Genomic DNA, 21,595 nt, shown 5'->3' with positions numbered 1-21,595 from the left:
CTCTATCTTCAGCTTATATATCTTTCCATGACCATGAAGCTGTCATGATAAAGGAGGTGAATTTTAAGGCACATTCTAAACACAATGCTGCCCTGTCCATCAGGAGGTGCCTCTAGCCCTGATGCTCATGCTTTTGCACTGATAAGAGTTCCCTCCAAACATATTTACCTGGATTTCCTTGCAGGCTGTCTTCATGGCTAACATTTTAGTAGCACTTCATAAACACTTATTCTTCAAGAGCCCAAAAAGAGTGTTATAATATATATCACCCTGTCCATATCTTCTTAAGTAACAAAAAAGTATGAATTGGTTAGATATCAATCATTTCCAATGCATGGCAATGTGGCTTTTCATCCGAACCACTATTATTTTCACTTTAGGGAGAGAACAGAGTAGCAACACCAAAGTAAGATTGTTACTCTAGTAAATGAACTAAAATAAGAATATTAGATTGTAAGTATATTTATCTTTAGTATATATACTCTCTGACTCCATTAGAATATACAGTCTCCATTAGTGATGAACGTGTAGTGGCACAGTCAGCTGCTTTGGATGCTCTCCTGGGTGCTTATACAAATGATGTGCACTGTAAAGGAGCTGATCCAACAGCTCATCACTGCCAAATGAGGGAAGTCCAGTTGCCTTCCCTTCCTCAACCTTCTGCCCCAGGTGCAGGTTCCTTTCTTCTGCTTCATGGCTGCTGGGCTGCATATTCGAGCTCACAGAGCAAAAAACACAAAAGTGAATGCATTCCTGTTATATTAGTGATCAGATCAGATCAGATAAATGTTCTGTAAGCTCCAGCAGCACCCAGACTGTTATTGCACAGCACACAGTCTGTGGGTTCAGAAGGGAGAGGAGGGAAGGAGGCTCAAAACTCCTCTTGGTGGCAACAAACTGTTAGATTGGCATGACTGCTTGCTGACTTAAATGTATCTCGGATCCTTTGGAAAATAATGGTGCATCCTGAAGTGATCAGTACATATTGCAAGGGAGGTATTATCCAGCTGTGTGATTTCATCTGAGGCATCGTTAGGATGGAGGTCCCATTCAGGTAACTGCACAGAAGCCTTCCAACATTGGCACCTGTTTGCATTAAACGTTGTATGCACTGTAGTTAACTGCAGCGGCAATATGTGAGTTTAACCAGATCATGGTTCTGCAAAATCTAAAAAAGTCATTGTTAGCACGTCCATCAGTTATCAAGGATGTGATACGTTTAGCAAACTGTTCATTAATTCTGTACAAAACCAGTGGCAGGTATGATACTCTTTCCACAGCTGGAGGTGAAGGATGTCTCGTATGCAAATGTGCAACAGCTGCCTGGTTTGGGGATTTACCATCCTTTTCTTAAAAAGAATAAAATGTAGATGAACACTGGAGACATTCACCTGAACTCCTCAAAGCAACTCAGTCATTATTAACTATTAATCCCATTGTACTTTAATTGTGTGAATTGTAAAATACTTTACAGCGCCACAGAACAGATTGTCTGATCCACTCAGGAGCTGATGGAGCTTAACAGTAACAAACACTTTCTTTAAGAGACACATTGCCCCGTATTAGAAAAGTACATGGATCCAAGGGCCTTACGCCTCTGAAACTAAGGCTGGCTTTACCAGGGCAGGGCCACAGTGGAGCAGAATAAGGCACCCATTACCCACGGGTACAGGGAGCCTCAAAGTCTTTCACAGAATGAGATCAGCCTTGCGGGAGTATGAATCTACCTGCCAAAGGCACTAGGAGATTTTTCACTGATCTCAGGGAGAGTTGGGTCAGGTCAGCATCCAACTCCCCCACAAGAAAAGGAGAGTTAGGCCGCGTAATAAAAGCTCCATTATGCTTTGTAGTGAGGGCACCCACACGGGGATTAAGTGTGCTTTATAATCATGTCTTTAGCTACATCCTCTCATCTTTCCTCAACATCTGCCTTTAGACATTCCCACCTGAGCACAATCACTTCAGGTTGGCACCACACAGTTTAATGGAGTTGATTTCAAAAAACATTCCGTGTGTCCCCAGCAGCCTGATAATAACATATATTCCTGTATTTAAACTTCTATGATTGCACAAGGAAAACTGGAACATATGTGAGGAAATATTTGCAGGTAATCTGGGACTCACAGTTACAGTTTTGGAGTTATAGGCATGATTTTTTTTCCCTCTATTTGAAAAGGATGTGCATAACAGTGCTACAATATTATTACATGTTGTAATTACACAGCCTAATTACATGATTATATGTCTTTATACTAATTACACAATTAAAAACCATTACAGAAATTATGTGAGTGTATTTGAATCAATTAAAATATTTTTAAACCCACCAAGGCAACTGACTAACAAAAAAATATCAAGGGCTAGCAGAGAAACCTGCCTGTGTGATACCCTGTTGGGTTCTATGAGAAACCCTTTGGCACTGTTGTCGGGATGAACAGGAATGTGGAACACCACAGGTAAACATTAAAAGAACCATTTTGTGCTCCATGTACCTGGAGCAGAATTTTTTAACACTTTCTAGCTTGGTTGCTCTACAGCAAAAGATTTATAGCCAGGACCTGGTGCCAGTGTCTTAAAAAACAGGAAAAGGCATGTCGCTTATGGTGAGTCAAGCTACTGATCCACTGGATTGAATCCAACTCTATCTGTCAGGAGCCTGAACTAAATAGGATGGTTGTGAACATGTACTGAGAGCAGGGAAATTATAGAGCAGGAGTACACAGAGAGATCTGGACAGAAAATAGACAGCTTGCAGGGCTCAGCTCCATCAGGGAATTTGGGAAGATAGAGACAAGGCTGGGCTAGGATGTCTTTGGCAGCTCTACTGCAGTCAGGTTCACCACAGGAAGGTGCTGGAGGCCATTGCCCAAGAAGCAAAGCACGAGCACAGATATGCGTGTACAGCCTCTCCACCATGCAGTGCACGGACACCCTACGGAGAGGAGCACAGCTGCCACCTTGCTCCATCAAGGAGGGTCTGCAGAAGATACAAGTCCCTTCTGCTGTTATATAGGCCCATAGGAGCTGAGTCTCACACAGAAAATCCTGTTTTCCACAGGACATTTGGCAGCCTATTGGTGGGAAATTGCAGAGTAATCTGTTTCTACTGGACATGCTTCTGCTCTTTGGAAACAAAGACTTAATTTTTCAAGGCTGTCAATGTAATATTTTCTGTAAGCACTAAATTTACCTGAGAACTTTCTAAGCCCTTAGACATTTTTGTGAAAGGGAATGCAACCGGCTCATTTATCCCAAACCTTGGCAAGGAAAAGTGTTGTTATAATCACTAGCATAGACAATGGATAAGAAACAATAATTTATTTCGTTTGTCTGTATCTTGCTTTATTTCTGTCTATTCACTAAGGGATATTAATACTCACAGGATTTGTGTATAGATCAAGAGCAGATCAGTAGCCTAATTGATACAGAGTTTGCCTTAGGCTCCCAGCCCTGCCAGCAGTGAATAAGTAGATATTTTTCTGTTGTGAGCTGGCTTTGGGGAATCCCACTCTGAGACTTTATGGTTCCTCTTTATATATGAAAGCAAAAGCATAATTTAGGGTTTGATAAGCAATGTCTCTACCTGCAGTGGAACCGTTAGAGGCTCAGTGGATATGTTTCATGAGATATAACTCTTTCAAGCTCTTTTTTATCCTGAAGGTGCAATAAAACCTTCACACAAGATAAAGATAGTAAGTATAACTTCCCTGGGTTTCTTCAGCTTCATGTAAATTTGTTCTGTTTACTGTTCATTTTGCAGTTTCATTCTCCATTCACCCCATATGGTTATTTTGAAATATCTGTATCGGTGTCTCCCTGTACATATCTCCCACTCCATTCTGGGCTTTACTTTTACTTCCCCGAACAGCAGAGTGCTCTGTTCAAGATGTTGTTCTCTTTCCCTCTTCATTTCTCACAATTCAATCACATTTTAATAAACTTCAGAAGATATTCATATATTTTTCTTGCAGTGACTGAGGCACATCCCCTGTAAGTTCAGGCAAGGCTCGGACAGCAGTTCCCAACACAGTACAGATAAGGAGTCCATACACTGATTTCAAGCACCTCATACCAGCAAACTGATAACAGCTGTATCTCTCTTGGCCAACACTTCACACATCCAGTGGGGACAGCTCTGCTTCTCTTTGTGTTTGACCTGAGCACACATACCAAGTTACACAATCTCGAGATCCGCATTATGGTTGGAGCCCCGTTCTTCAGCCCCGTCTGGGGACTCCATTTCCACTGCAAGACAGAGATGCAACAAACTCCATGCAGAAGGGCCAGACCCGGCATCAGGCCCTTGTTCAGGCACAGCAATGGAGAAATAGCACACACTAGAATGTATCCGTAGACAAATGTGTCTGGATGCTGGATAATACTAGTGAATAACATGTACATCTTTGCACGTGTTACTGCTGTAAGACTCATAGGCTGGAGGATAGGTCACAGCTGTACTTGCTTATCCTTAATTTCAAGCTGCAATCTCATTACCAGAGAGGTACAACGTAGACATATCTTCTTTTGGTTTTGCCTTGCATCCTCATTATGTCTCTTCTGCAATAGCATGGCCAATGACAACACAGCCACTGGCACAGTTCAGGTGGGATTCAGATGCAGAAAGCACCGGTATATATATATGTCTACACATGTGAGGTACGTAAGCTCATGTACCGAGGGAGATCTAGTCAATACTCATCAATGTTGTCAATGAATAGCAGAGTGCAGAGTCAGCTTTTCCTTCATGGGGTGCTCATCAGGTGCCCACATTTAAGTGCCCGTTGCTATCTGAGATCCCAAGTGGATATGAGATATCTGCAGGGGTCTGGGGATGAACTAGCATCTGGATATACCTGTTTTCATCCACTGGCTTTTAAAGGGGCCTGGAGGGTTGTTTTGGATTAGATTACTGTTTTTTAAACAATTAATGAACACTGCAACCTTCCTCCCCGTGTAAGTGAAACTGAAATATAAAAACACATCATCCCAGTTGTTTATTTAGCAATATAAAAGCTCAATCCTCTTGCAGCACCTTTGAAGTCTTCACCTATGAGAGGATGCACTACATAGGACCTTGCAACAACATTTGTGGGGAGGGATTGGGGGGAGGCAGGGCTGGAGAGGCAAAGATGGATGCACACTGTGCAATGCCACTTACCCTCAGGACTAGAGACCAGAACTTGGCCTGTTTACATCTACTGGTGTAGATGTAACTCCAGGCCACAGTATGAAGACCTACTCTGGCAGGTTGGATTATGAATGGAGTTAAATCTAGTTGGTGGCCAGTCACAAACAGTGTTCTCCAGGGCTCAGTGTTGGAGCAGGTTCTGTTTAATATCTTTATCAATGAGCTGAACAAGGGAATCAAGAGCACGCTCAGTAAGATTGGAGATGACACCAAGTTGGGTGGGAGTTTTGGTCTGCTGGAGGGAAGGCAGGCTCTACCAAGGGACCCAGACAGGCTGGGTTGATGGGCCAAGGAAAGCGCTAATGGGGTTCAGCAAGGCTAAGTGTTGAGTCCTGCACTTGAGTCACAACCTCATGCAATGCTAAAAGTAGTGTGGCCAGCAGAACTAGGAAAGTTACTGTGCCCCTGTACTCAGTGCTGGTGAGTCTGCACCTCAAATAGTGTGTTCAGTTTGGGGCTTCTCACTATAAGAAAGATGTTGATGTGCTGGAGAGTGTCCAGGGAAGTGCAACAAAGCTGGGGAAGGGTGTGGAACACAAGTCTTATGAGAAGTGGCTGAGGGAACTCTGAGGGGAACTGAGGGGAGGAGTAGTTCAGATCCTCCCGGAAATGGGAACAGAAGATTTCCATTCCACCTGTACCTCACCACAGTAAAAACACACTGCCTGTGGTCTAAATTCAGGCGTCCTACTGGAATTTACTTTCGTTTATTTATGTAACAGTACAACATAAACCTTAATCTGAAATTCCTCTTGACCTTGGAGGTTTTCAGGGACTTTTCCTCTCCAGGGCTTCCAATGAGCTAAAGAAAATAGCCAGGGTGATAGGCGTTGAAAATTGCAAACTATTAAGTATGTTTAGCAGGCTGTCTTTGATTTAGAAAAATAAATATGACAAGTAGTTGGAAATCAAGCCAGAGAGCAAGATTTTGTGGTTGCTTCTGCCTCACTGAGAGACGAACTCATTTTGTAAGCATGGTGACATGTGGAAATCAAGTTAAATTGGGCTTCAAATACATCTGATAACATATTGTTACAAAGAAAATTGAAAAAATGGAATATCTCAAATAGCAGTTCTTCAAATGTGAAGTGCTGTTCTTTGGAGATCCCCGTTTGCAGTGGGGTTTTTCTTGGGGCAGGAGAGGGAACAAGGAAGCTTGTGAAACCTTGCAGCCATTACTGAGAGCTGGATCCTGTGTCCCTCAAGCCAACTAAATTCCCAGAGACAATTTTTTAAGTAAACAGAGCAGGACCTTTCCTTAAATATCTGCCCTCCGCTGAGTCATCATTGCTGGAGGATGAGGTCCTCTCGCAGCTCAGATGCAGCAATAGGATTAACACCCGTGCTGTGGCTGCTCTCAGCCCCTCCTGCAGCCTGCTCATCCATCAGTGTCAGTTCTGCTTTTCCCCCAAAATTAGATTAATCTGTCATTCTGGAGGTGATAGCTCAAACTATTTTCATATAGTATTGCTTCAAAGAAAATATCTGAAGAACTTCTTTCTCCACTGACTTCTAATACACCTTTGCTCTGTATAGGTGGCAGTGGCTACACCAGGCTGAGACCGGATCAAATCCATCCGTGTGATTGCATTAAAACCTGACGCTCACCATTTTCAGTTCCTGAGTGCCCCAGTTACAAATCCTTCAAGGGTTATATTGTGCCATTTACTAAATATTCGGTATCTATAATTAGACCAGGTAGCAAGCCAAACAGTTAAGCCTCCCTGGCATAACATCAATCAAATTCCAAAGAAATTGCCCCTGTGACGTATTTGACCTACTAATTCAGGCAATTTAATACAGTCCTAATTGATTTAACCTGTGTCAGTAAGCAAATCATTTGAAAAGCATCTGAATAACTTGTGGATAAATTCTGTACATCTGTTACATAAATAGACTTCCAAAATAAGTTCCTCAAACCACACTTCCGGCACTTGGGTACCCGACTTTGCTTTCTAGAGGTTACCTCAAGCAAGGTTCACTGCCAGTCCACCACACAGGATGTGATTTTGCAGTATGCAACTCTTGAAGAAAGCTTGAAATAGTTAAATGCCCCAAGGAAATTCCATACTCAAGCAAGCCAATCATTAAATCACACATCAGACACTGGTGAGGCTGGTGACATAGGAGACAGCCCACAGCTGACCCTTCTGCTTTTCGTGGTTCAACAAGTGTGTTGTATGCACAGATCATCGATAGCATTGCTTCTGAACACAACTAAAAATGCAGAAAAAAAAGAAAAAATGGTAAGTGGAGACATTTTTCCCCTGTTGAGACCCCTGCCAACCTTGATGGAAGCATCGTTGGTTTTCTTTGCAAATATTTCTTTTTCCAGAAGAAACAAAACAAAAACTTTCATTTCTCTTTCTAAATAAACATAGTATCAAGGGGATGATGCTGTGTGGGCATGGCAAAATAAAATCAAACCTTACTTTCTATTAGGAAAACAAATAATTTATGGCTTGAGGAAGAAAGAGCGTTTTGCTGAGCTCTAACTAACTTGAAGTGTATCACCTATTTAAGGTTAGAAATGTGTTCCTTGCAGATGATAGATTTTTTTTTATGGTAGAAAACAAAGATTGCTTACAAATCCTGAATGACTTATTGATACAAATTATTTTTCTGTTATAGACAGAAAGGTTTATGTTTAAATTTAGTTCACAATATTTATCTTGTTTTTAATCCATTCACATAACAAAGCAACAGCAATCTAGAGGAATATGCATGAAGTTTAGAAACCTCAAGGTTATCTTTATGTGTGTATTCTATTATTAATGTACATTATCATTTTGTTTTCCTTCTAATCTGTCAGCATTCAGGAGAAAATATGCTGAAATGTAAAAGTTTTCCCCAATTTGCAGGCAACAAATAGCAAGATTTTCTTGACATTAATCTGGGAAGGAAAAAACATCTCTAAATACATTTTTAATAAACAAAGGGCCAATGCATAGCTTGATTCACTGTTATTCCTCAGACTGAAGTAAAGTACAGGTAGCCCCAAGTGATCCTAAGCCTGATCCAGCAATTTGTATTCCAGGAAAAAAAAAAAGTAAAAGGATAAAAGGAAACACTTTGTGCTTTCACACAGAATCACACAGAATCACAGAATCACTAGGTTGGAAAGGACCTCTAGAATCATCAAGTCCAACCATTTTCTTTCTCCAATCCAAAACTCTAAAAATAAAGGCAGAAAAACATTTATCTCATCAAGGTCAAATTTGGAGATCCCAGTCCACAGAAGTAAACTCAGGGCATTTGGGAGTTGGGCATTTACAGGCAGTGATGACCTGTCCTCAAAGGCTGCTTCCCCATCTGTGTCAAATGAGCATCCAGGATCTCAGCCTTGCCCTCGAGAGGCAGAGCATGCCCATCTCTCCTCCAAAAGAAAAAAAAATAATATGCTTAAAAAAATAATTATCTACTCCAAAAAGAAAATCCGAACGAGACATTATTTAATGTGAGAAGTACTTCATAAAATGCAAATGCTTTGCGTTGGTTAGGCACGGAAATCTTACTGCTGCTGTAAGTTATGCTGGCAAAGAAACAAAGGGGGGGAGGGAAGCTATGGAGGACCTGCCTGTGAGAAGGGACATTTTCATGGCTGCCACCTCCAGATCTCATGGCTTCACTAAGGTCCAGCCTGCTGCAAATGAGTCAGGAGGCATAGAAAAGCAATGGGCAGATGTTAATGGGACCAGGGACCTGCTGGTAACATAGCCAACATGGAGAGCAAAAACTGAATCAAGCTACAACCTGCAAGCTGTCAACTGGAGAACAAGAGCCTCTTCAACAAAGGCATTTTATTGGTGCTTTTGTATGTGCCAAATGAAGGGTGACCTTCAGCAATCTGACCTAGTGAAAGATGTCCTGCTCACAGCAGCAGGGTTGCACGAGATGATCTTTGAAGGTCACTTCCCACCCAAACCCTCATGACTCTAGGATTCATGAGTCCTTTGCTGTTAATGGGCTAGGACATTTCTTCACGCAAAGAATTACATTGTTATGGTTTCATGTCCTTTGTCCTGCCAGGCTCTGTGTCACGAGAGCAGAGTAAGAGAGTGAGACGCTGGCCCTGCTAACCTACAGCCGACCTCCGTGGCTGACAGTCTTTGCTGCTCCGAGGGCAAGCGTTGTGGCATGGCTGGTCACGGGCATGCATAGATCAGGCAAACCCTGGGCCAAAGCTGCGTGAGTCCTCCCCACTTCTTCCTTGTTTGAAATCCTTTTACTGCTCCATAAATGAACTCATGGTGTTGCAGCAAACAGAAGTTCCTGACAGCAGTAACTTCACCAGAGCTCCACCGCCCCAGCAGTTTGCAAATTTAGATTTTATAAATCCTGATCACTTCAGTGAATGACCTCTTGACCTTGGTGTCCATCTATCACACAGAGCAATGTGTTTGCCAACAGGAATATCCAGTTGGACAGTAGATCATTTAATAAGCTTTTCTTCCTACACAGAGTTTATTGATTTTCTCTTTTAGCGAGAGCAAGACTATATTGTCAGAGTAGGTGTTCTGTAGCTGTTGCATCCTTTACTCATGTATCTTTTGTTTTATTTCCCTCTGTATGATTTCTATCATCCCTCATTGCCATAGATATGCTTCCTGACATCTCTGTGCCCTGAAGCATCTCATTTTCTTTTCACTTATACCTTGATTAATGTCTTCATAAGTTTTGCTTTCCTCTGCTTCACTGTGCAGTAGTTGCCTTAGAAGGCTCTTTTCTGTGAAAATCATTGGTTTATGGTTTGGGAGGATTCTTTTGTAATTGTCATTAATTTCTGCTTCTCTATTTATCTTTGGCAAATCCAGGTATTTTATCCTGATCTCTCTATTGATTTATTTATTATACAAGTTAACAAGGTTTTGTTCACTTGTTGTTAAATAAGCTGATTTGAATGTCCATCTCTGCCAGCAGAGTGTTATGCTTTGAACTGCCTACAAATATAGACTATAATAATCTAATCTGCCCCTCACTTCTGATTGTTTAATTAGGACAATTATAGAAAAGTCAGTGTGTTATATCACAGCCATACTGATAGATGCTCACAACAGAAATTGCAATCAAGTCTTCCAGTTCTCTGTCAAATAACTTATTTTCCATCCCCTTGAAAACACATAACTGATTCATTAGTTTTATCACAGTTCATTATTGCTTTCTACCTTCTGAAAATAAAAGAAAAATTCAGGATATAGTTCTGTGCTTAACCACTCCTTAGTGAGCGACAATGCTCAAGGAAGAGCTCTTTCGCTTGTAACTCAGCTACTTGCACTCTTGCATCCCAGAAGCAGCTACAGCAGTTACTTTCCCTGGAAAGTCATGGGAAGAAAATGTGTGAGGGGTCCTAGAGGAAGGAGTGTGGGAAGACAGCAGGATCTTAAATTTCTTATTATACCATCATGAGACCGGGCAATTGCCAACTGAGAATCCATGGGATGATCTGGAGCTTGTCAGTGGGGATTATTGTTTGGGAACCGTTCATGAGCTGGAGGAAAGTTATTCCCTCCGAGGGCTGAATCCTCAAAGGTCCCAGACGTGCAGCCTGGGATACTTCAAGGCACGGCAAATTCAACCACAGTCGTCACGTCTTTCTTCTCCAAGGGCTGCTCCATCACTGCCGACACTGCACTCAGTCTTCTGTTGTAAGTGTATGAGATTTTCTTAAAAAGATGAGTAAAAGACTCTCCATTCAGAAAAAGTCTAGAAGTACTGTGATCATAGAACTGTGGAATCAGAACAGTTTCAGAACAGTCGGAAGGAACCTTTAAAGCCCGATCCCCTTGCAGTAAGCAAGGGTCAACAAGATGGAGTTGCTCAGATCCTCATCTAACCTGACCTTGAATGTTTCCAGACATGGGCATCTACTACCTCTTTAGGCAACCAGTTACAGTGTTTCACCATCCTCAACCTAAAATAAGTCTTCTTTAAATCTAGTCTGATATGGTGTTAACATTACCTGCTTATTTCCAGGCTAGCTTTCCTCTCACTAAAGGGATACATTTTATCAAAGATAAATTTATGAAAGCCTGAAACATCATCTCATGATCCAATTACCTTCCTGTTACACAGCCAAGTACGGGAGTTAATTTTTGCCAGCATCTTGCCATAAGACAGACAACTTAAAGGAATAAAAACTAGCTACAGACAGCTTCAAAGAAGATGGGGATTATTGTTTTATCCACCTTATTTTGAGCCTTTTAGCCCTGTTGAGTTCAATCCTGCTGTAGACTGAAAATATAATAATTATATTAGAAACCATTTGCTAGACACAAAAGCACAGCCGCAGCACAGCACTGGCTCACAGACAGAGCATGCACGACTGAGCTCACCAGGTAAGTGAGGGGGAAACTCTCTAATAGTTATTTGAAGGATGTTGTTGCTTCACTGGGGAGAAAATAGTTGTTTGTCTCTATGGAAGATGGGGACATTGAGAGAAAGAGAGGGAGGAGGGAATGTATTTCAGTTAAGAAAAATATTGTTTCAGATAGAAAACTCTCTCAGAATAAGGGGACAGGTTTTGTTACCAAGCAATTCCCCTGAGGGGTGCATCGCTTGCTGGAGTCTTTTCAGCCTCCCCCAGTGTCCGAGGTGCCTGTCCTGCTGGAGATGGGTGGGAGCTGGCGTGGTCACCCCTGCGAAGCCCCACTGTTGCCTCTGCTCTTTAGTTTCAATGAGAACAGGCAAGAGATTATTTGTACTGCAAGGCATTTTGGAAACACAGGCACACAGGCTTTTAGGAATAAATCCTGTTGCTGGATCCTGGCATGACTGTCCTGATGGAATAGGAGAGAGAAAACAGGGGCCTCTTCTCCCTGCACAGACCCCCATCTGGCGTTCAGCCCTCTGCCCCACCTCCAGGTGGCTCGTACAGGGTCCCAGAGTTTGAAACTGGAAGGGCAACTAGATGTTGTCACAGCTCTTAAAATTTCACACAGCTGTGCATCTCACTCAGACAAGCATCATGACATCTTCATCAAGCAGACTTCTTCCCTTTCCTCAGCAGCTTGTTTCCAACCCTCATTATTAATGTGTTTTGCCTGATTTCCTCTTCAGATGTATCTGGTTTCAGCTTTCAATCATTCATCCTTTTCCAGCAGATTAAGGAGTTCTTTTCTCCCTGGATAGATAGTTATTCAGTGTAATTAAGACCTTTCAATCTTATTTTTTATAAGCTAGACAAATAGTGCTTTTTAAATCTCTCTCTCTCCCCATTAGGTGCCTTCTCTGGCCCTTGGCCCACTTGTGAAGTTCTTCTCTGCATCTTTCCCTGTTTTTCAGTATCATCAGTGAGATTTGCACGCTAAGGCTGTAGATAACACGCACATGTCAACCTCAGATCTTGCCTCTGTCTCAGCATCCCATTCAGCCATTCAAGGTCTCAGCCTTCTCAGCTATAAAAAGACTTGAGGTTTTGTCTTCTTGTTGTTTGGCCTTTAAATACTTCAGAGGAAAAAAAAAGCACCTAACTAGTGCAGCCATTATTTGTTCTTCCAAGGAGTTTTGTAGTTGACTGTACTTAAAAACAGTAGATCCAGCTGACCAAGTAGCAGGTCTCATATGGGTGCTTTATCTTCATTATTTAAACATAGCCTTGATTCTTGTGCAAGCTACAGGTTTTATCAGCCTTGATCTAATGTAGCATCTATATGGCTGGTGAACAGTTTTAGGTCTAGGAAGAATTTCTATACAACCCTACTAAGAACACCCCTGTTTAATTATAATGGCTCATTGTCAAATTGTGACCAGAGAAAGGAGTTCCTCGGTTTTGTTTCCTGTGTGCTTTATTAAACCTCCATAGTGCTAATATTATACCCTGCAATATGAAGTCAAACACCATAGAAAGTCTTTCATGTTGAGTAAGTCCACATTTCTTATAAGTTAACTTGAAATCTGGTGCAGTAGCAAAATGTTTGTTTGTGCTGCAGGTTCGGTATCGCTGTGTTAGTTCGGCAGCTGGAGGCAATCTCTAGCCATAATAGCAGAAAGCGCTGTGTGTGCTTATTTACCCTGGCGCCCTACCTACCTCGTTAGCAGCACGACTAAAGAGACAGTTCAGGAGAGAAAATCCTATACATCAATTCACTAAGAAAGTTATGACAGTGCTAGAAAGAAATTTAATTTGTTAATAAGCATTTTTCTGGACAAATTTTCTGGACAAACAGGCATCTACTCAACAATATTCTTACCCACACAGAGAGAGGACCTACCTGTAGGGGCTTTCAGCTAGGTATCAAAGGGAGACTTGGTGATCTCTAGGAAGCGTTCTGTCCTACCTGAAATCCCAGTCATAACACTACAAATCTGAAGATGCACATGGCCAAAGGAGGCAGCCTTAGCCGGGAAGGAGTAGTGCAGCCAAGGGCCAAAGCTTTGTCACCTCCTGGCCCTGCAGAGGTCTCCAGGAGGGCTGTCAGATATCCCAGTAGATTTTTCATTGTGATAGCCACCTGGCAAGATTTAATACAGTAGAAGAGAGGACAAACAACAACTACCTTCCTGGAATAAAAGGGTAGGAAACAACAGGGGTCCATAGAATTGTTCTTAGGTAGAAGCAGCTCTCCACCACCCAGAAAAAGTTGAACATTTCTTCTGCATTTTGTGCAGAGCTCAGCAGGCTTGCGTTTGAAATACATCCTAGCCTTTACGCTTTCTATCATCTAACAGAGATGATCCTTCTGCAGTGTATTGGCTATCCTGGTTCCCAAGTTTACGAACCCATCTGTCCCCTCATGCTGCAAGCTGCCTTCCTGTTATAGCCTGCTTTGTGAATGCTTGGGATGGGCTAGGTCCCTGGAAGCTGGGTGCTACAGCATTATGGTGTGACACCATGACCACTTTGTGTGTCTAGCCCACAGGGCACAAGCAGCCCCGGAGCGCTCTGCAGCAGCGATGGTGGGGTAGGTCTACCCTGATATTTAGTTATCAAGGTCTTTATGACTGATTTTCACAATCAAATTTCAGACAAACTCCATCCAAATACCATTTATTTAATATTTGAGTGCTACTGAGACAGCCACACAGAAAATGATGAATTTTATCTCCTCTCAGAGTTAGAAACTCCTTAGGCAACAACACAGTTTCTCAAAAACTACTGAACTGCTGTGTCGAAACTTTAAAGAAAAAAAGTGCAACCTGAGGCAGGAAGAAGTCACAGAAAGTTCCAGACCAATTTATTAATACTGGGGGTATTTATTAGCAACTGCAAACAGGAGTATGCCGGACCCTCAGCAGACGGCACAGCAGGCAGCATGGCACTTGGTACAGCTGTCTGCCTGCTGCAGCAGGGCAGCGACTGCAATGGGGCTCCTCCAGCACCCCACTGCTTCCTGCGCTTCCTGGCGGCCAGTCATTGCCTTCTGATGATAAAGCAAATTTTAGTAGTCCCTTTGTTTAAAGTAGTTGTTACAGTTGCAGCACTAAGTTGTTTTCTGCAAAGAAATAGGTGAAGTCCAGACCTAAGGCATTCTCACTGAGCTAGATGCAAGTTTTCTTCGGGTTCCTTTGAAATCTCCCTCCTCTTTCATTGTAGAATTTCAAGCTGTTGGTTCTTTCTTTTTCGATCTTTCCTGCTGGAATAAGGACTTTTCTCCCTTCGCATGTGCCAGTGACATGGCTGCTGTGGAGCTGTAGGGAAGAAAGTGGTGCAGGAAGCTGGCAGTGGTTAAACTTTTCAAAAAGACTTTTGGGGACCCAGTTTAAACTGACTTTCAGAGAGATAATATTCAACAAAATCAATTCTTGTACAGAGAAATTTAATACACCCAATACCATCAGCAATTTTTGAGAAATCTGGTCCCAGCATTCAGCAGGAGAGAAGGGCACAGCTCTTCCATCCTGTGTGAGCATCCATCCAGCCCAGGGGCGATCCCCTGACCTGTGTGTCTGTGGTTTCCCCCAGGTGGCTGTGCCGTGCTGGCTGGTTACCTGCTCAACTGTGCTGGTGTGACCTTTGTCACCCTGAGCTGTGGAAGCTGCTCCACTTTTTATAAATATCTCAAAATTCACTGTGTGGAGGAACTGAAACTAGGGCTTCTTCTCTCTGATGCGAGGAGTAGGAACAGTTGCCTTGGTTTAGACTCTTTGGTCTGCAGACACTGGCTGTTACAAAGAAAGGTATTTTCCTTCCCTCTTCTGCAAACAGGTGATACTTGGGTTATAGTTTCACTGAATGCTTTATGTTGCAATTTTACTTTTGAATTACGTACCTTTTAGAACTTGCTTTAAATTCTGATTATGTCTTTGTTTCTTCTGAGGAGATAGGGGAATGCACTCCGTGTGTCCACATTACAGGGTTAGCTATATGGGTGCCATACACGAGTCAAGTGGGATGAACAGCGGGAAGGGGAGCATGGCAGCAGTTCACGGCCATTGCTGTATATTTTACTCCTTGTACTGTTAGTGTATTAAATTGCTGCTTGCAGAAAGAGCAGGAATGCCCCTGAAAAAATGCAAACACAAGGATGCCAGAAGGGAGCAGGAGTCGTTGCGGCACGCCAGCTGGCTGTCAGCTTGTTAGACTCAGCACTCCTTCCTATCCACGCCAGCCTGCAATTTCAGAGGAGATGTGGCTGCTCATCCCAGAGTTGAATTTGGGTCGTCACTTATCTTTGAACATTTTTAATGATTGCCTACCACCTTTGCAAATGATAAGTGCTCAACATAGAGGAATTTACAGGCATGATATTGTTGCAAGTGGAGAATGAGCTTGGCTGTGACCAAAGAGAGATTGTCCACATGGTTTCTGGGTCCCCTGGCTCTGTGCAGTGAGGAGCCAATGCTGAGCAGTGCTGGTGGTTCCCAGCTCCTGCTGACAAAAACAGAAACATGCTGATGGCCCTCTGAAACACAATGCACTGGAGGGATGTTCAAAGAACCCACTCTCAGATCATGTAGGGAAGGCACTCACCTTGTGCAGAGGTTCCCTGTATTGGCTGTGCCATCCAGAGGAGAAGAACCACGGCAGTAATGTCAGATGGTAGATGTCTGTTCTCATGTGGTGGAAACTCTCTTGAAGTTAATTACAATGGCCCTAGTGTTGTAGTTACACATGGCATTTATCCAATATTCATCTAAATGAGTTTATTCTGGTCCTGCATAGCTGTGATTCCTGATTTATACTAATTTGAGATCCAAATCTGGCCCCTTTTCTAGTGTGCTGCATACTGATGGTTAGAAAACTTAATATGTCCTAGAATAGCCTGGTTTTGCAAGAGGACATTATACTGAGAGCTTTTCCTTGTATCATAATTTTGCTTTAGAAACTGATTACTCATGATTCCTATCAGATCTGAATTGCAAATATCTGAGGGAGCGTAGCACTGGGACATTTTAGATTGAAATCACTCTGCTATCTGTTCTACTGCAACTCTCTTCTAAAGCAGACTTTATGCTATAAATTACTTTATAGGTTTGAAAAGCATGACATAGAAACATTATATACCCTTTAAGTGCTTTAAAATTAATTTGTTCTTGAACATGTCCATATATGAATGAGTTTGACATAAGCCTTTCAATTTTATGCTTCACTACAGGAAGTGTACAAAGTACAAACTGTAAATCAACCACCGTACTTGCAGAAATGACTACACATCTATGAAAAAGAGTCTGCCCAATATTTAAAGAAAAGTTAGATACAAAACTAATAACTCACACAAGAAAGCTGACATACACTCTCCGGACTTTCTAACCTAAAAGAGTAAGATTAGTGAAGTAGTGTCAATGTGCAAATCCTTCAGATTTGGGCTGGTTTGCAGAGTGATGAGGAAATTTCAGGTGGGCAGTTGAGATTGTGATATTGTCCTGACCACCGTGTCAGTGGAGCTGAACAATTTACTTTTATAGCACGTCCCTCAAATTTTGTATTTTGCTGATCTGAAATTAATTTTTTCAGAACTGCATTTCAGATTATTGATAGAAATATTTTACTTTTTTTTTTTTTATTCTGCTACTGAATAAAAAAAATCAATGATTGTTACAGCTCCCATGGTGAGAACCCTCCTCTTACACTGCTGGGAGTGATGCTGGGAGTCTAGGGAGACCCAAAACAAAAGCAGCAACTTAAAAGGGAAAGAAACTAAAATGGACCTCACTAAACTGCCATAGAGATAAATATTGGAATTTCTTGTTGATCGTAGTGATGCAGTAAAGAGATCTTTGTCTTTAATACCACAGGAAAGTTTACTATATAAGACATACACATCAGAAGCAAAACCAAACCTTTTGATGGGGGGAAATAATTTTGGGACCAGATCTTTTGAAAATCATGCATTGATGATAAAAGCATAAAGAGATCAAAACTGAGGTGTGATTAAACAGATTAAGTCTAAATTTCATCTTTTCTCTAAGAAGACTTTGGAAATAAGCTTCAGACAGGAAAAGATGTAAGAAGTTTTTCATTAAATAGGGAGTTAAATGCTGTGTTCTTACAATAACAGGCACAATGTAATCCCATAATAACAATAGCTTTCATTCCATAGTTTAAAGGATGTTTTGAAGCTTAGGTAATGGAGGCACCAGCACCCCTGCATCATGTTTTGCACACAAAAGAGCTACTTAAACAGAAGTGTTATTATTACTAAAACCCAATTCCTACCGAAAAACAAACAATGTTTTTTATGCAGGCAGTTATTATTATTACCACGAGTTATCCTAATATACAACCAGTACTACCACTATTATTAATAGCCACCTGCCTAGAAAATGTTGGGGAGGTTGATGCTTCTTTCTTTCAAAGTCAATAGGGAAATCTTCCCTCCAAATATTTTCATTAAAAAACATGACAGAATTACTACGATGTGATACATTTCACAGCTCAGCCTTGCTAATAGCAACCACCCCAGGGTGCTCCAGGGTCTGGGCAGGTGCTCGGAGCCTCACCCTCCAGCTCCTGCTTTGCCGACAGCAATGCACTGTCTACTCTGTGCAGAAACCAAGTGAGCGTTTTGTTTGATTCTCTCAACCCTCCCTTTGCCAGCCAGCATGTAAGAAGTAGAAAAATGTCTTTTCCTCCTCCCTACAGACTCCAGCAATGACGGGAGTTCTGGCTCTAGAGAGCAGGTCTCCATCCAGAAAAGCTTTTAAGCATGTGATTAATCCATCCCCATTTAGAAAAGTACAGATGCAGCTACGTTTTGCCAAGTGAGACCTGGGAGCATATGCCAATTAAGGCACTTTGGTAAGTGCTTTGGTGAGCAAGGATGGGCAGCTGATACAGGACCACATAAGGGCAACAGCCTGCAGGAGGGAGGAAGGGAGGAAGGGTGGCTGCAGTGGTATCTGGGCAGCATCAATGAGGAGGGCTGAGAGTCAGCCCATGACTCAGAAAAGCCCACTTCTATTTCAGTGCCTTTGTTGGCTCTGGTGTCACCTTTTCCAAATCACTTAACCGTGCCATTAAAGTTAATAACAGTAACCTCCTTGACAATATCTGCCTGAGATTTATACACAGGAAGAGCACATTGTGAAAGCCAAGTGTTAATGATGACATCTTTGGTGAAATTACCTGGGTTCAGCAGTAATTTCCATTATCACTCTACGAGTTGCTTGAAGTCCTTGATTCTGACCTTGGGGACACAGCTAGGATCTCACAGGTGTCTTCCACTGCTTCACACATTCACAGTCAGGATCTGCCCCATCATCAGCTGAGGGACATGGAAGGAGACACAAGTCAGGATGAAATGCTCAGCTCACGGGCTCAGGCTAACTCTCCAAACACAATGGACAGATTTAAGGGCAGACAGGAACAAGGGAAGTATAGCCCCTCTGATAGTGGCAAGCTGTGTATGTCACATTCATGTGATCCAGCATCAACGCCTGCAGGGAAAGTGACAGCTTTGAGGCAAGTTATTTTCAAGAATGAAAACAGGTGAGTGGATAGGATGGAAGGTGAGATTTCTGTTGATGGGATTAAAAATGAACATGATAAATAAAAGGCCAGATCTGCTGAAGAGCACGGTCTCTTTCAAGAAGCACTTGACACTGCCTGGGGCCACACCCCAACTCAGCAGAAGAGAATGGGGAACAAATCCAGATGTTCGTGTTGTTCTGAATTGCCTGCTCAGAGTAGTCCCTGGCACCCGGGCAGCCTGTCGCCACAATTGCTACTTACCTTTGATATGTGGGCTGTGAATTCACTGGTATATTTAAAGCACCTGATGAAAATGTCTCTGATTATCTCAATTTGGAAGCACTTCTACAAAAATGCTTCACAGGGAAGTTTCATTTTAGGAGATGTACATACCCCAAAAGTGCTAAAGACTGTATTGTTCAAGACAAATGTATGAATTGCTATCATCTAAAATAAGCAGCTCATGCAGTTTGATGTACAGCAGAAACTTTCTGGATGTTACAAAAATAGCCGCTCGTATTAATCTGGCAGGTCTAGTCCCCACAGCAGCGTACAAAGCCTTAGCACTAGCAAATGCCTTCTGATGATGCCTTGCTGAGTCACTACATCACCTGGTCCTGACAGAAAGCCTTCATCTAGATGTAAAATATATGCTTCACTTATTGATGTGATGTGTAAAATAGGGCATGTGAGGATGATACAGGTTACAGGGACTGGACTGTGATGTTTAATTACGAGCTACAAAATCTCAGCATCATAAAGATTGTTTCTGTTAGTGATCTGACAAAGCTGCTTACATCTTACTGCAAGATGTCTGTGGCTTTAACTCATCAAACACTTTCCTTTTCCCTCAAGAATAGGAGAATTTCATCTTAAGAAACAAATTAAACAAATAGTTTTTTATACTAAATATGCTTAACCTAAAGCTTTCTCCCTATTATTTCATAAATGCCTTGAGATTATAGAGGCTCAGCTAGCTTAGTAAAGATGAATTGCATGTGATCCCGGGAATACAGTCATTGCATTAGTTATTCTTCCTTTCCATTGCATTAGGCTTTTCATAAATAATCTGCATGTTTAATCAATGGAGACTAATTAAGAAGACAGGGCACGCTTTACTGTTGTGCTAAAACCTGTTCATTGCCATAGGCAAGATGTCATCAAAATTTCTAGATGAAAATTGCTACTCGCAATATTCATCATGGAGAATTTTACTGTAACTATAAAAAAACCCTAAAAGAATATTTTGTCACTGAGTCCAAACAGTGATATGCAGATTTACAACTATGTAACCAAAAGCATAATTCACCCATGTATATGATATTTTAGAAGAAAGGCATTATAACAGACTTGATTACTTCTTCCTATAGCCTTAAATTCAAGGGTCCCAAAAGACAGAATTATCTCTTTAAACTACCTCCAAAACAAGGCTCCTCTACACATCTAAATAAAACCAGTTGCGTGCTAACATCAGTTATCCCACTGTAATTATGTACTTTCTTCATTGACTTTAATAGATTTTCCCTAAATTCACAGTGATAACAAAATAGTTACCACTGCCCCAAACAGTTGATATATACACCAAATAATATGGTGGAACTTAGGGACAGATCTACCAACTTTGCTCATACAAACAATCGCATTGATTTTAACAGGATCAATCAAGTCAGCAAGATTCACTCAGGCAATGTCTACATTAGCAGCACTGCAAGGTGAAAGAGTTTGTGCTGGTGGTCAGGTGTCTGATCCAGCAGCGTGGTAGAGAAAGGACATTATTCCAGATGAGCTCCCACTTGGTATCAGCAGGGACAAGCACACTAAATAGGCAATTCACCTCAGAAATGCTCCCCTTATCCCAAGTGAAACATGGATGGGGGCACATCCACAGATGGCCCCAGTCCTGCCAGTATCTCGCATGCATTGTCACGGTTTACGTAAGAAAAGAAGTTGGGGATCCATCTTCTCAGTTTACCACTAAGTGCTTGGTCATTTCCATGACTGGGCTTGTTCAGGAGACAGCCACCAACTACATGCACTTAACTTGCATAGAAACACATCTTGTATGTGTATTTTGGAGTACAGATTGGTGCAGAAAGTGAGGTTTAGTGAAAGGTATATCCCTCAATGAAAGAAGCCAAGGAAGAACTCAAGGAAGGAAAGAGTTTTACCTCTGACCAAATGAAAACATTGTCTATTAGCCAGTTAAGGGCCAAAAATTATTCCTACTATGGCTACATGATACTTAGGTACGTATGGAGGGGAAACAGTCCTTGACGTAACTAAGAGGGAGGTAAAAGTGTATCCTGCAAGAGGAGATGTTATGGGTCATAAACCTGTGCAGATCCCCCAGCAGACTTGAGCAGTCAGATTGTCTCTACTGAAGTATTTCCTACCCTAACTGAATGATAACTAAGCCTTCATCTCCACTGGGATGGTAAGCTTAAGACAAGGCCCATGGACAAGTAATAGGCCCTTGTGCTCCCTTATGTCTTCTTCACAGCTTCCCAGGGGTGGGACAGCATGTCCCATGTCTCTTGTCAGCTGCATGGCCATCATGT

The 21,595-nt window shown here is 42.0% G+C and overlaps 1 protein-coding gene and 1 long non-coding RNA gene across 5 annotated transcripts in view; one reads left to right on the top strand and one right to left on the bottom strand.

Annotated features, from left to right (window-relative positions):
* Nucleotides 1-21,595, top strand: part of LHFPL3 (LHFPL tetraspan subfamily member 3) — a 250,320-nt gene that overhangs the window by 188,191 nt on the left and 40,534 nt on the right. The gene's annotated exons all lie outside the window — the stretch shown is intronic.
* The window catches only part of LOC128850938 (uncharacterized), a 49,578-nt gene continuing 42,485 nt past the window's right edge, over nucleotides 14,503-21,595 (bottom strand). The window contains exons 2-3 of the long non-coding RNA XR_008448189.1: nucleotides 18,693-18,831; nucleotides 14,503-14,815 (exon numbers count right to left, since the gene is read on the bottom strand). This is a non-coding gene — a long non-coding RNA (uncharacterized LOC128850938). The remainder of the gene's footprint in view (nucleotides 14,816-18,692; nucleotides 18,832-21,595) is intronic.

This window comes from Cuculus canorus, chromosome 1, assembly GCF_017976375.1.
Source record: "Cuculus canorus isolate bCucCan1 chromosome 1, bCucCan1.pri, whole genome shotgun sequence".
Taxonomy (NCBI): Eukaryota; Metazoa; Chordata; class Aves; order Cuculiformes; family Cuculidae; genus Cuculus; species Cuculus canorus.
This window is presented reverse-complemented; position numbering and strand designations above follow the sequence as displayed.